Source organism: Cebus imitator, unplaced genomic scaffold (genome assembly GCF_001604975.1).
Source record: "Cebus imitator isolate Cc_AM_T3 unplaced genomic scaffold, Cebus_imitator-1.0 Scaffold202, whole genome shotgun sequence".
NCBI classification, from domain to species: domain Eukaryota; kingdom Metazoa; phylum Chordata; class Mammalia; order Primates; family Cebidae; genus Cebus; species Cebus imitator.
Genome location: NW_016107517.1, coordinates 2969367 through 2984373, shown reverse-complemented (window position 1 = coordinate 2984373; position 15007 = coordinate 2969367). Strand labels below are relative to the sequence as shown.

Sequence of the window (15007 nt, the reverse complement as noted above, 5' to 3'; positions counted from 1 at the left end):
TTCTTCAGCATTGTCATAAACTGCTTTTGAATAATTTCCCTTACAATAAAGTAGGATGAAAGAATTTATCCAAGTTGAAAATTGAGCTGCCAACTCTGCTAGGCCATTTTCTCTCCTATCTCATGACCTCCCTCTGACCCTATAGTTCGAAGATCAGCATTCCATCCTTAGCCTGCTCAGTCCTTATGCACCCCAAGCCTCACTAAGTTATTCACTTATAGAATTGCTTTGTGGGTTTTGGTTCATTCCTGCCTATAAGGCATCTGAGGGCAGGTCAGCTTCTCTGACCAACTGTGCCCACCCTTTAGAGGAAGAGTGAGCTCAGCCATCATCCCACGCAGTGCTGCACACACCAGAAAACAGATACCACTGTGTCTTCCTCCTCTCTGATGCCCCGGTATCAACCAGTACTGCACTGAGGATCAGGGGAGTTTAGGGAGAATGCTCAACTGTCCTCTCAGTGCCCTAAAATCTGACCTTCATAACTCTGTTGCGATTCTGAACCTCTTTGAGAGTCTGATGAAAGCAACTGACTCTCTCCCTGGAGAAAATGCATACTATGCATACAGTATTATGAAGATGCCACATTAAAACTTTCCCCAAAATATTGTTGGAATGACGCAGGGATATGGATGTCTAAATAAATATAAAGCAGAAACAGAGAGGTGACAAATCAAAGGGGTCTCTCTATTGGGTGCTGTCTAAGCCTCATTCATACTGCACTTTAGAATATTGGCTTTATTCAAAGTTGTCGGATGATGGCTCTTCTTGTAAGTGGGTGTGGGTGATGTTAATTTCATCATGCAGAAGGATGGAGCTATTCCATGAAGTTCATGGGCCTGATCATCAGCGCTTCTGTTAGAGAACTGAGGAATCCTCAATTTCAACTCTGGGCTAGCCACTCATACTGCAAGGCCCCACCTACAGCCATATTTTCCATGGCACTCACACCCTGACCTCCTGGTTATGTCAATGTTTTTTGAGTGACTGCTATTGCTGGTACTCCCAAAGGCGTGTTTTCAAACACATCAGAATCCCTTGGGGCACTTGAGATCCATGTTCCTAGGCCTCTAGGGAATCCGATGAGATCAGAGCTTTAGATGTATAACCAGCTTCCCTACTGAGCCTTCTGCTTGTCCATGCTGAGAACTGCAGCTTTAGGCAGATGGTCCTTTTTCGAATGCTGCAGAAACCTCTACATTTCAACATGGCACATACAATACAGCATCACCTATTCAGAGGAAGACATCTGACAATGTACTGTTGGGATAATCAAAAAGTGATTACAAGGAGAATATATAAGTGTTTTATTACAAAACATAATAAAGAGCAAATTCATGAGTTTTGAAGTCAATTCCCAAGGGCTCTTCCTCCATAGACATTACTTAGAGGCATAATCCTTCCATTCAAAACTGCGAAAAGAATTGGATTTTCACAAACAATATTTTTAAAATCATAAATTGAAATGTTTCCTTAGCAACATAAACAACCCGAAATCTAAAGTAAAAGTAGAGTACAGAGTCACTAAAGTGTGGATCCCTGCAGGAGATGGCATTCAGGAAGCATGCTGAGGAATTCCAGTGCAGGAGCAATAATTCAGCAAAGCAAAGAAGGGAATGGAGAGAAGTTGATCAGTGGGTTCAAACAGACCGTCAGGAGAAATGAGACCTAGGCTTCAATCAGTCAGCAGAGTGACTATAGTTAACGAGAATCTATTTTATATTTTCAAATACCCAGAAGAGAATTATTTGGCTGCCCCCAGATAAAGATACATGTTTAAGGCAATAGGTATCCCAATTATACTGATTTGATCTTTACACAGTATACAGGTGTATCAAAATATCACGTGTATCCAGAAAATATATACATCTATTACATATCAGTCTTTAAAAATCCACTAATTTTTTTTTTTTGAGACGGAGTTTCACTCATGTTACCCAGGCTGGAGTGCAATGGCGCGATCTCGGCTCACCGCAACCTCCGCCTCCTGGGTTCAGGCAATTCTCCTGCCTCAGCCTCCTGAGTAACTGGGATTACAGGCACGCACCACCATGCCCAGCTAATTTTTTGTATTTTTAGTAGAGACGGGGTTTCACCATGTTGACCAGGATGGTCTCGATCTCTTGACCTCGTGATCCACCCACCTTGGCCTCCCAAAGTGCTGGGATTACAGGCTTGAGCCACCGCGCCCGGCCTAACCAATTTTTAAATTAATACTGTGCTGAGCGTGGTGGCTCATGCTTATAATCCCAGAACTTTTGGAGGCTGAGGCAGGAGGATTGCCTGGGGCCAGGAGCTCATGAGCAGCATGAACAATATAGTAAGAGCCTGTCTCTATAAAAATAATATTAATAACAAAAAAATTCCTGGGCATGGTGACATGCACCTGTATTCCTAGCTACTCAGGAGGCTGAGGTTGGAGGGTTACTTGAGCCTAGGAGTTGAAGGCTGCAGTGAGCTGTGATCACACCACTGTGCTCCAGCCTGGCCAAAAGAGCAAGACCTTGTCTCTAAAAAATGAAATACATAAATACTGCATAGTGACAAATATGTGGCAAAAAAAAAAAAGCTGTATCTAAAACAATGACAAAGAAAAAAATGAGAAATTCTACTTAGATCATTTAGGTATATTAAATGCAGTCTGAGATTTTTGATAAACTCAAGAAATGTCATTGGAGTTACATGCTACCATTCATGTATTTACTCTTTAGTGAGCGCTCACTAGGTGTCACCCTTGGGAGTCTGATGTGTGACACCTTCCCACCATCACTGGCTCTGCCAGGCACCATCTGCCTCCTCTGGGTTACTCCATCAATTCTCCTGAATGCCTTTTATCCTTCCTGCATCCTTGAAGACACTGGATGCTCCCAGAATTATTGTCCCCAAAGCAAATGTATCCTGTTGTTCTCCTTCTGAAGATGCCTGGATGGTGCCCCACAGTCTCTTGGGTCAAATTCAAGTTCTCCACCTAACATTGACAAGCTCTGTGCCCTCTGGCCCTCTCCACCTACCTCGCCCAGTGCACCGCTCCCCAACATACACACGCTGCGGCCCACACATGTTTGTCATCACCTCCCAGCTCCAATGCAGGCTACATCCTCAAAATGAAGGCTCTCCTAAGAGAGGAGGCAGCGACCCCCTCCAGGACCAGCTCAAGGGCAGTGTGACAGGCAGAATCAGGCTCTTCCACCCCAAAAATGTTCATATCCTAACCTTGGAACCTACGAATATGTTACCTTGCGTGGCAAGAGGGACCTTGAAAATGTGATTAAGGTTAAGGACCTTGAGATGGGGAAGTTTTCCTGCCTTATACACGTGGCCTCATGTCACCACATAGGTGCTTTAGAAAGGGCCACCTTCCCCAGCTGCACTGAGCCAGACAGACTGCAGCATGAGAAGGAACTGACCTGCCTCTGCTGGCTTTGAAGATGGGGTGGACGCTGTGAGCCAAGGAATGAGAGTGACCTCTAGAAGCAGGAAAAGGAAAGGAATGGATTCTTCCCTAGAATGTCCAGAAGGAACATAGCTCTGCCAACATGTTGATCTTAGTCTGGTAAGAATGGTGTGGAATTATGACTTCCAGGGTTGTATGAGAATAAATTTGTGTTGTTTTAAGTCACTGAGTTTGTACTAATTTGTCACAGCAACAGTAGGAACCGCACTCTTCCGGGCAGCTCCCCCAGTCATGCTTGCCTCCCATAGCCCTTCTCCCTCGCCGCCAATTTGGCGTTCCCAAACCACTCATGGCCTGCACTGGCCACTTGACATGGTGCCCATTGTTCCATGTCTGTCTTAGCTTCCCGACTACGAAACTGTGTTCTGCTTAAGTAGAGGGGCTTTGGTTTTTGCTGTTCTTTCACAACCCATTCAGCCCTCAAGATGGCTAGTCACAAAACAGGTTTATAAAAGATTATCTGTTCAATGACACTTGTCAACAAGACACTATCTGTTATGGACAGAATATTGGTAACCCCCTTAGTTCATATGTTAAAACTCTAATCTCCCGCTGGGTGGGTGCAGTGGCTCCTGCCTCTAATCCCAACACTTTGGGAGGACGAGGGGGATGGATCGCTTAAGGTCAGGAGTTCAAGACCAGCCTGGCCAACATGGTAACACCCTGTCTGCTAAAAATACAAAAATAGCTGGGCATGGTGGTGGGCACCTGTAATTCCAACTACTCGGGAGGCTGAGGCAGGAGAATCGCTAGAACCACTGCACATCAGCCTGGGAGACAGAGCGAGACTTTGTCTCCAAAAAAAAAAAAAAGAAAAGAAAAAAGAAAACCCTAATCCCAATGTGATGGTATTTGGAGATTTGGAGGTGGGGCCTCTGGGAGGTAATTAGGTCATGAAAATGGAGCTCTCATAAATGAGATTAGTGCTAGCTCTCTCTCTTTTCACCATGTGAAACACAGTGAGAAGTCGTCTGCAACCTGAGAGAAGGCCCTCCCCTAACCTGGCCATGCTGGCACCTGGGACTTCCAGCCTCTGGAACCGTAAGAAATAAATGTTTGGTGCTGAAGCCACCCTGTCTATGATAATTTGCAGCTCGCGCTAAGACAGTATCCAAGTACTATCATATCGTTGTGGCCCACTAAAATAAAATCAACTCATGATGTCATAGATTAGTTATTCATGGTTCTGGTGTCCTAATTCAAACAGCTATAACTGTAATAGGGAGACACTTCAGACACATTTATTGCCAACAGCCTATACATCCTTTTTAATTTTAGCTGAAGAAACACAGTTAAGCAGGGAATGTACAGCCAAACAGTAGGTTCGTTAAGGACAGGGGCTATGTCTGTCTTGGCACAGCGTGTGGAAGGTGGTGAGTACTCAACATTCATGGTCAGATGGTGAATGGTTAGGGGCTACCTGGAGAAAGAACATTACACTCAGAAAAACAGCTGCATCGAATTAAGCAATCACTGAGTATTGCTGGGTTGGGGGTCTATTATAGTAAATCTATTTGATTCAACACTCACTGTTTCTTCTTGTTGGATAATGCTGTTATAATTAGTAGATTTTTCAAAGGCGATGGAATCTCCACTATGAAGGAATAGATAATAAAGAAATAATTTTAGCAAGACACCTGTCTCTGAGCAGAAGCATGAAGTTTCTTTTGCAGCAAGGTTATTTCTTTGGGGGGGTATAACTTTTATTGAAAAACCCTCTGCCATGTTTCTATCCACAAATGGTAAGGATCACATGCCTCAGGCTTTAAAAAAAATCCGTTTCTGTAACTGGGACAACCATGCATTTATTTTTAAAGGTTTATTCCTTTCAGAAGCAAGAATATGATATCATCACGGGGAGAATTCACTCTTGTGGGAAAAGAGAAATCATCCTGAACGTGAAATCTTATTACTTTCTGATTTTGGTGCATTTTAAATGATCAATACAGAAATGATAGCCTCTGAGTTGTTGGATATAGTAGGACAACTTTACAGGACAGAAAAACTGGTAATTAATAATACAGATGTAAATTTCATTTCACCATGGCTCTTGGCTTCGTATATGATAATGGAGAAGTTTATGCATAATAGATTTAGTCCTATCCATGCGGTATGATGCGTTTTTCTTTTAATTATGGGCATTTGAGAAACTGTGAGCCCAGTCCACTTACACCAGGGACTGTCCATTCTCACGAAGCCAGAGGTGGGGGTGTCTCCTCCCACTTCCCTGCCTCTCAGCTCCAGAGTTGTGGCGGAGTCGAGGATAGACATGACATTGGTGGCTCTGTCCTCTCCAAGTCAGCGCACATCGTGCCTGATGGGTTCAGCTCTATCTGAACATAAAAAAGGGAAGAGGAAGTCAGCAGCCTCTTGCTGTGCTTCTGGAAGCTGGACAATAGCCATCCAGGTGGAAGGACCTGGGAGGAGGCGGGATGCAGAGGGGAGGTGGAGGAAAATGGCTTTCCTTCCACACAGGATGGTTCTACGTCCTCCCCAGCCTCTTGAAAGCCCTATGCGCTCGCTTCTAAAGGTTTAGGTCAGTCCATTCTCCAAACTAAGTCATAGAAAACTGACTAGAATGCTTGATACACATCTGATAAATATTTTCGCATAATGTTCTATTTCCAAACAAGGCACATAGATTCAGGGTCCAGACACAAACCCACTAGAAAGGCACTCTTCATCTTTTAATAAGAGTTGTTATCAAAACAAAAATTTTACCTTGGATTTTCCAATGGCTGCAAAACACGGCATCTGTTCCACCTGAAAGAATATATAGATAAGCCCTGCACACACACATAGGGTGATGGGCAACACTAGAGGCAAAGAATTTGGAGTGTCTTAGGAATTCCATTTGTCATGTGTCAGGGACTGAGTTGCATCCTCCTCAAATTCCTATGTTGAAGCCCTAGCCCTCAATGTGACTGTATTTACAAATAGAATCTTTAGGGAGATAATTAAGATTAGGTGAGGTCATAAGAATGGGGCCCTAAACCAATCCAGGACTGGTGTCGTCAAAAGAAGACACCAGAGAACTTGCTATCTTTTTCTCTCTCCGTGTGCACAAACAGAAGAGCATGTGAAGACACAGTGAGAAAGTGGCTGACTGCAAGTCAGGAAGAGAGCCCTCACCAGAAACCAAATTTTGGGGCACCTTGATCTTTGGACTTCCAGCCTCCAGAAGGGTAAGAAAATAAATTTCTGTCGTTTAAACCACCCAGTCGGTGGTATTTTGTTATGACAGCCCAAGGGAATGCATCATATCTCAGTATATCTTGGGTAGGTGTGACAATTACGCAGTTTCTTCAGATAAAATTTATAAACAGCCCACTGCCACAGATCCTGGGACATTATAGCTACAAAAACAACAAATAAATCAAACCTGGAATAAAGACCAGAATGAAATTAGATGGAAGGAAATATCAGAAGTGAAATTTCACAAAATAAAGGGCTCATAGAAAAGAAATGTAGCCAGAAAAATATGGTCATCACTCTTCAGAGAAGTCTAAAAATTACATGTGATGCTTTCTTCAATTAAATTGGAGGAAGGGCAATTTCTCCCAATTCCACATTGTGTCAGCATGCTACTCCTACGTTTTCTTTGGAAAATGAATACAAGACCACAATATGAATACGCTGAGCTCCATCCATCCGTCCATCCACCCATCCATCCATCAGCAATCCATCTCTCATTCATTCATCAGACATTTACTGAGTGCCTACTGAATTCCACTCATTGTGCCAGGCCTTGGTGGATATAGCTATGATCCAGGGAGACAAGGTCTGTTTTCACAGAGCCTATCGGGGAGGAAAAATGTCAAACAAATAGTGGCAAAGATGTCGAGTGAGGGTTATGACAGCTGAAGTGTTGGGAAACATATGTCAGGGGGCCATCCTATTCCCTTGTTAGTCCAGCAGTGCACATGCCTGTCCATCGGCAGCTTGATGAGCTCAGGAGAGATGCCTTTGTGATCAGTTAGCCTCATCTGGTTGGTGTTCCTCACATCACCATGTGAGGATAGCACTTATTAAACAATTTTGAATGGAGACATTGATCCTTATGGGGCATTCCTGTAGACACTCAGAAACAGATATTTCAAACCTAGAATGTCTGGTTTCAGACTTGAGGAAGGACAAGGAAAACTTTCAACTTTATCACTCATTCCTCTCCCTCTACCCTGACTCTGGGAGCTTTGGAGTAATGGGTAATACTCATTACGACTGAGTAATGCTCTCAATTATTTTGAGTTCCTAAATGATACTCCCAAATTTCTGCCTGTGTTCAATGCAGAATAGGGGTGTAATTCAACAGCAATGGAAAGGAAGGTGGCATCACCCTCCTCATCTTTATAGGGAAACCTGAGGAGAGCTGCCTGCCATATAGGGGCCCGTGTGTAGCAGGAATCCTTATTGGGAGAGCTATGTTACTTTTTAACATTTAATTGGGGGACTTTATGCATTAATTTAATGGTGACAAAGAGAAAATATTTCAACCTCATGGAGAGATGGGATCATCTATGAAAAAGTCCTCATCTTCACCTGACTGGACAAAAACAGCTCGTTTGTTCAAATGAGTGGCAACGCTGTCTCTTTACACTTCTAGAATGCCCTAATTTAAGAGATTGGCTCACAACACAGGTCAACATGTAGGTTTAATGAGATCATATTTATTTTCTAAAATCATCTAGTTTCCGAGGCTACTGCAAACAAAGATCCACAAAAATATTCAAGTGACAGGGGATTAAGAGGCAACAACATAGTTGGGCTACAAGGCAGGTGAGCAGAGTCACTGGAGACTAGCAAGGTGGGGATTCATGAGGGTCTATGTTCAGGTCATCAGTACCCTGATGAGCTGGCAGATTTGGAGGAGTGAACACCGCAGGCATTGCCGGGCTGTCATCTGGCAGGTAAGGCTGGGCTAGGCTAGAAAGGGAGGTTGTGGTAGACCAGCGCTCCACCACAGTGCAGTTCCCCATCCAAGAGATGCTGCAGGGGACGTTAGGCCAGAGCAGGCCTGGAGGTGGCTGTTTCAGACGGAAGCCCTCAGAGTGCCCATCGGGACAGCTTTGTGTCTTTGGGCTTATTGCTCTCTGCGTCATTTCCAGAGTGTGGCTCTGAGTCAGGCCTTTGGGACATTTATCAGGCTGTGATCAAAAGCACAGTCATTGCTAAAATACGGTGCCAAGGAAACCACACACAACACCGAGAGCTGGCCTTGTCGTGAAGGAAGGGCTTCCAGTCCAAAAGGCGTCTTCTCCACCTGCTCTCTGAGGCTTGTGATGCTTTAACAGAGCCAAATCACTAAGTCAGAGCAAAACACCAGAGCACAAGGCAGATTGTGACACAGAAGTGACCCCCCAGGTGAGTCCATCCTCGGGTCATCTGCATTCCTCGGGAGCTGCCCCCTCAGTGGCTGCTCCGCAGGGCCCAAGCCAACATCCTGCCTGGGATGTTAGGACATAATAACCACGAGAGAGTGGAACTTGATGCTCATTGAAAATAAAAATAAATAAATAAACAAATGAATAAATAACCACTAGAGGGAAGGGCGGGGTCAGCTGGGGATGGAGAGAGGGGACCTGAGATGGGGAAGACCTGGGAGGGAGGAGGGCTGAGAATTTCCCCAGCACAATGGAACGGGCCTGCTTGTTCAGCTCTGCAGCCAGCTGGCAATAATTGCTTTGAACAAGTCACATGAGCACCAGGGCCTCAATGTTGCACTCCTATAAAGGGAAGGATTGGAATTTGGCGACCCCCCCAGATCTTTTCCAGCTTCCACTGGAATACGAGGACTCAGAGGTACCCCAGGTCTTACACAACGGTCTGAAGGTTCCTTCTGGGCTTCACACAGGGGTAGTGGAGGAGGGCCTGGTTTCTTCTGGGCACCGGCAAATTGTCCAATTCACTCAGTACAGTGAAGACCCAGACTGAGAACCGCTTTTTACTTTAATTAATTTTTATGATCAATTTGTCTAAAAAAAGTCAGGCATGAAGAGGAGAGAGACAGGATTATATGGCACATATCTCATCTTGTTTCTTTAATTTTTCCCATAAAGTCTTTCACGTATAGCATTAGCTTCATGTGCTTCTTGGCATTAACTTTCTCTTAGTCTAACTACAATTTGCATGCACATTCCCAGGTTTTGACATCATTTGTCATTAGTCCAGACTTTCATTGACATCATTTTGGCATCGTACCTTTCCCTTGCAAATCACCATAACCACTGGTGAAACAACTTGATGCAATTACAAAGGTAAGAGGATAAAAATGTAATAAAATCTAATTTATGGACCATACTTGTTCCGTGTCAGATTTCAGAGCAAAGGTGCTTCATCTTCCAATTATTAAAGGCTTTCATTGCAATTCTTCCTCAAAGCACACAAAGTAATTATTTTGGTTTTGATTAAGAGAAGATATCTTTGACTTGATGAATATTTTTACATATGTTAAAATAGTAAATATATATATTCACATCAAGACATATGTCATTATGATTTCAAAAAACGAATATAATTTTGATTACACTAATAATCATCATTAAAATGCATTCAGCACTTACTCATCCTAAATGTTTTACTTGTTTTACCCTAGTTATCAGGAGCACCTGTGGGGAAGGTAGGTAAGAATTATCCCCAATTTGCAGATGAAGAAGGACAAACAGAATTCATAGAGCTGGAGACCTAGCTCTGACTTCCGAGTGGAATATTACCTATTCTACAATTCTGTCTTTTAAGATAGAATCACGTGTGTGTGACCAAGAAAATAACGTACACAAGAAGTAAAAAGTAAGATGCCAATTTTTTGAAACTGAAAATTACCAAGAACAATCTTGCTTTCCAATTTGGTCTTCTGTGTGTTGTGGTTTAGTTGTTTTCTGCATTGGGGCCACTACTGTTAAATCACTTAACTGTATCCTGACCCATTCGATTTTATGAATAGCTTAACTGTAGAATGATGGCCTAGGGGGAGACCTGTGGAAGTGTGGGAAGAATAAGACATCCACATTCACCTTCTTGAGGCAAAACTCAGCCACTGGGGGTCAAGCTTCACTGGCAGACAGCAAATAATACGTTGCATTGCACGGGGCTCTGTCTGCTGGAGGTCAGCAAGGGAGCGACGCTGTGAACAAATGATACAATTCCTGATGTGAGGGGTATTCAGAGCGGCACCCCCTTTTAAAACCTTGCTCAGCAAGGATGGGTGCCGTCTGGGCTGTTATTCTCCACACATGTATTTTAAGCTGCCAGACAACAACCAGGTAATACATATTTTAACATTAGCAAGTTTTAAGCAGCCTTGAAAACCATAGGGTGGACAAGGCCAAAAAGCATGTTGCAACTTGGACGCCTTATTAGTACCCGAGAGGGAGGCCCTCCAGGGCTCATCGGAGGCCTTGTGGGGGGGCCTTGGCCCAAGGTAGACTCAGCCCCCACTCTCAGCCCCTCCTGGGGCCTTGGCCGCACACACAGAAGGAAAACAGGCTGCTGCTTGGGGCTGGAGAATCTTCTCTGAAAGAACCGCTGGTGTCTGACATCACCAGGCTGTGGTGTCCACTGCCGCCGGCTCCCTGTGAACCCCTCGCCCCCAGCGTGATGCAGCCTGGAAGATGAGCCGTCTCCCTCTTTTGCTCCGTTGGCATAGCCAGTTGTGGACCCACGCCCTGCATTCCCCAGGCTTAGGCCTGCCAGGCAGCCCCCTGAGCTCATGGCTGGCAAAAGAACAAAGGCGTGGAAGAACAAAGGCACGGCGTGTTGAAGGCACAGTTTTAGAAGCTTTTAAAGGCCTTTAATAAGCTGAGTTGAAAAAGCTGACAGGGTGAGAGAGGAGAGTGTGTGTGTTTTGGGAGGGATGAGGGCAAGGCTTTGTTTCCACATATCCCCAAGGGAAACCTGAGACTCCCAATGGCGGATTGCAGACTTTACATGACACAGAATGGGGGTTCATGTTTGAAAAATGACAAAAAATGTATCCTTGAAACAAAACCCAGGGATTTTGCCTAAGAGGTAGAGAATAAAGGTTAATTACACAGAGCTGTTTCTCTAGATGTGATATAATGCACACACACATACACATGTACACACACATACACATGTACACACACATACACATGTGCATGCACACATACACACACACACACACACACACATTCTCCACTCCCCTGTTCCCCCAGATAATAATAAAGTATTTTATACTTTGGCCTGGATTCTTCCGTGAATTTGTAGGTCAGCAATTATACCCAGATCCAAGCCTCAATCTGGTTGCCAACTAAACGGGATAGGAATCTGGGGAGGCCATTCTGCCCTGAGAGGGGAGCAGGAAGGGAGGGAGAATGTTCTGGATTTTGTGAGGTGGTCTTTTTCATATGGCACACACTGCACATTTATGGTCATTTTCATTTAAAAAATAGTCTCAAGCTGTTCATTTGTTTTAAAAATTAAAACTTGGTCTCTCCTTGGTGAGGATGGATGCTGCCTCTGCAGTTTTCAGCATGATTCACCGCAATCCCCATCTCACCCCAGTGAAAACGAACGCCCCCACCCGCTGCTCAGCCACTCTCCAGGTGTCCAGTTAAGTGGACCACCAGTGCCCTGGTTCCTGGCTCTGGTCATGACCCCCCTGCTGTATCTAGAGGCACTCTCTTCTCCCCTCCTCAGCACACGGGTGTGGAGGGAGGAGTGGGATGTGCGGGTTCAGGGGCCTGGGAATCAGAATTTCTAAACTTATGGAGCTTGGGGGCAATATGGAAGCAATAGGGAGGAAATTAATTAGATTCTATGCTTCTTTGGAGTACTTGGTGATAGTGAGAAAAGTCACCCCTTTGCTACAGTCCTGGTTCATGGCTAAATCTCTTTACAGTGATGCTCTTATTGGTGTTTCCATTTCTTTCCTAACACAAGATCCAGAAAGAAGAGGTAAAGACAAATTCAACACCCTTGAACAGCCTGTGCCCAGCTCTGTGACTGGGAGTTGCTTTGGGAGAGGAGAGGTTGTATGTTCTATTCTAAGATGCTCCTAGCAAGGCAGCAAGGCACGATCTTTTTAACCACACCCACTCTCCACCAAAATGAAATTCCAGTTCCTCCCTTAGGCAAATATTAGTAGGACAGTTTTTGTAAATCAGTCCTCAATTGCTGCACACATAGAGAAATGCCTGCTTCACCCAGGCATAAAACATTGGGAAAAGACCAACATACTCATCGTAGGTTAGTTGGAGGCTTACTTCTGGGTTTTAAACACAATAGAGATCGCAGTCGTAAAAGCTGTTTGTGAGAACGCACCCTGACACACACAGCTGCACACCGTGGGGACTGACACCTCCAGGTGGGCAGCGCTGTGGTCCTCTCTTGGCTGCTGGCATCCCTCTGCTAAGGATCCCTCCTCTGGTTCTGTTAAAGGCAATGATGTCTGTGTGACCAGAGGAAACGCAACTGTATGCGTGGGTGAAAATGCCAGGAGAGTGCTTTGAAAGAAAGGAAGGCATTGCACTCCAACCCTGAGAAGAGAGGATGCGTGTCAGTGAAAGAAACTCTGAGACCCCCCCTGAGAAACGGGCAGGGGAGGGCTGTGGGATAATTCATGGGGCCTGCCATGATGTCTTTTCCTGAATTAGAGGATTCTGCTTGATTTATTATTTGTAATTGAAATTTTTATGAAGATAATTATAGATTTACATGCAGTTGTAAGAAATAATTCAGGCTGGGTGCAGTGGCTCATGCCTGTAATCTCAACAATTTGGGAGGCTAAGGCAGGAGCATCACTTGAGCCTAGGAGTTGCCCAGCCTGGGTAACACAGTAGACTCATCTCTTACAAAAAATGTTTAAAAAAAAAATTAGCCAAGTTCAGTGACTCACAACTGTTGCCAACTACTTGGGAGACTGAGGCAGAAGCATCCCTTAAGACCAGGAGTTCAAGACCAGTGTGGACAACACAGCAAGACCCTGTCTCTACAAAAAAATTTTTAAAAAATAGCCTAGTAGGAGGATGCATGCCTGTGATCTCAGCTACTCAGGAGGCTGAGGCAGAAGGATCACGTGAGCCCAAGTGGTCAAGGCTGCAGTGAGCCATGATCATGCCATGTCACTGCACTCCAGCCTGGGCGACAGATATTTCAAAAAAAAAGAAAAAAAAAAATAGAAGGGAAGAGAAAAGAAAAGAAAGAAGAAGGGAAGGAAAAAAAGAAATCAGAGAGATCCCTTTTACACCCTGCTTAGTTTCCCCCCATGGTTTCCTTTTGCAAAAACTGTGGTGTAACATCACCACCCAGATACTGACACTGAGACACTCCACTGATCTCAAATTTCCCGTTTTACTTAAACTCATTTGTGTATCTATTTAGTTCTATACAATTGTATCACCTGTGCAGGTTCACGTATCCACCACCACAAACAACCACACCCATCTCTAGCTTCTCCCACCCCTAGGTCCCTAACCTCTGGCAACCACTAACCTGTCCTCCATTTCAAAAATGATGTCATTTCAAAATATTTTACAGATGGACTCACAAGCTATACAACCTTTGGGACTGGAGTTTTTCTCACTCAGCAAAGTTCCCTGGAGATTCATTCAAGTCATCGTGTGTCAATAGTTTGTTACTCTTTTTTTAAATTTTTCACTTTTGTGGGTACGTAGTAGGTGTGTATATTTATGGGGCTCATGAGATTTTTCATATAGGCAATGTGTAATAACCACATCAGGATAAATAAGATATCCGTCACCTCAAGCATTTATCCTTTGTGTTACAAACAATCCCATTCTACTTTTATTTTTAAAATATACTATTAAATTATTGTTGACTATCATCAATAATTTAATAATTATTAAATAAAACCATTTAATAATTTTATTATTATTCACTATCGTCACCTGCTAGCCAATATTAGGTCTTATTCATTCTTATTTATGTTGTTGCACATGACAGGATCCCCTTCTATTTTATAGCTGAATAGTACTCCACTGTGTATATGTACCACATTTTCTTTATCCATTCATCTGTTGATGGACACTTAGGTTGCTTCCAAATAATAGTTTCTTCTCCTCTACTGTTGGGTAGTGTTCCACAGTATGAATGGATCATAGTTTATTTACAGTCACCTATTGAAGGACATCTAAGCTGATTCCAGTTTTGGGCTATTCCACATAAACTTGCTATGAATGTTTGTATGTAAGTTTCCATATGGATATCAGTTCTCATGCCTCTGGAATAAATGCCCAAGGTGGAATTGCTGGTTTGGATGGTCAATCGTATGTTTAGTTTTATAAGAAACTGCCAAACTGTATTTCAGAGTGGCTAGACCATTTTACCTTTTCATCCAGTGAGTGACCTAGCTTCTCTGCATCCTTGCCAGCATTGAGTGCTGTCACTATTTTTTATTTTATTCAATCTGGTAGGTGTGTAGTAATATCTCATTGTGGTTTTATTTTTTATTTATTTATGGTTTTTGAGACAGAGTTTCACTCTTGTTGCCCAGGCTGGAGTGCAATGGCACGATCTCAGCTCACTGCAAACTCTGCCTCCCAGGTTCAAGCGATTCTCTTGCCTCAGCCTCCCGAG

The 15007-nt window shown here is 43.8% G+C and overlaps 1 protein-coding gene across 1 annotated transcript in view; it reads right to left on the bottom strand.

The window, feature by feature from the left end:
- RFX8 (regulatory factor X8) overlaps nt 1-15007 on the bottom strand; it is a 65580-nt gene that overhangs the window by 23597 nt on the left and 26976 nt on the right. The gene's annotated exons all lie outside the window — the stretch shown is intronic.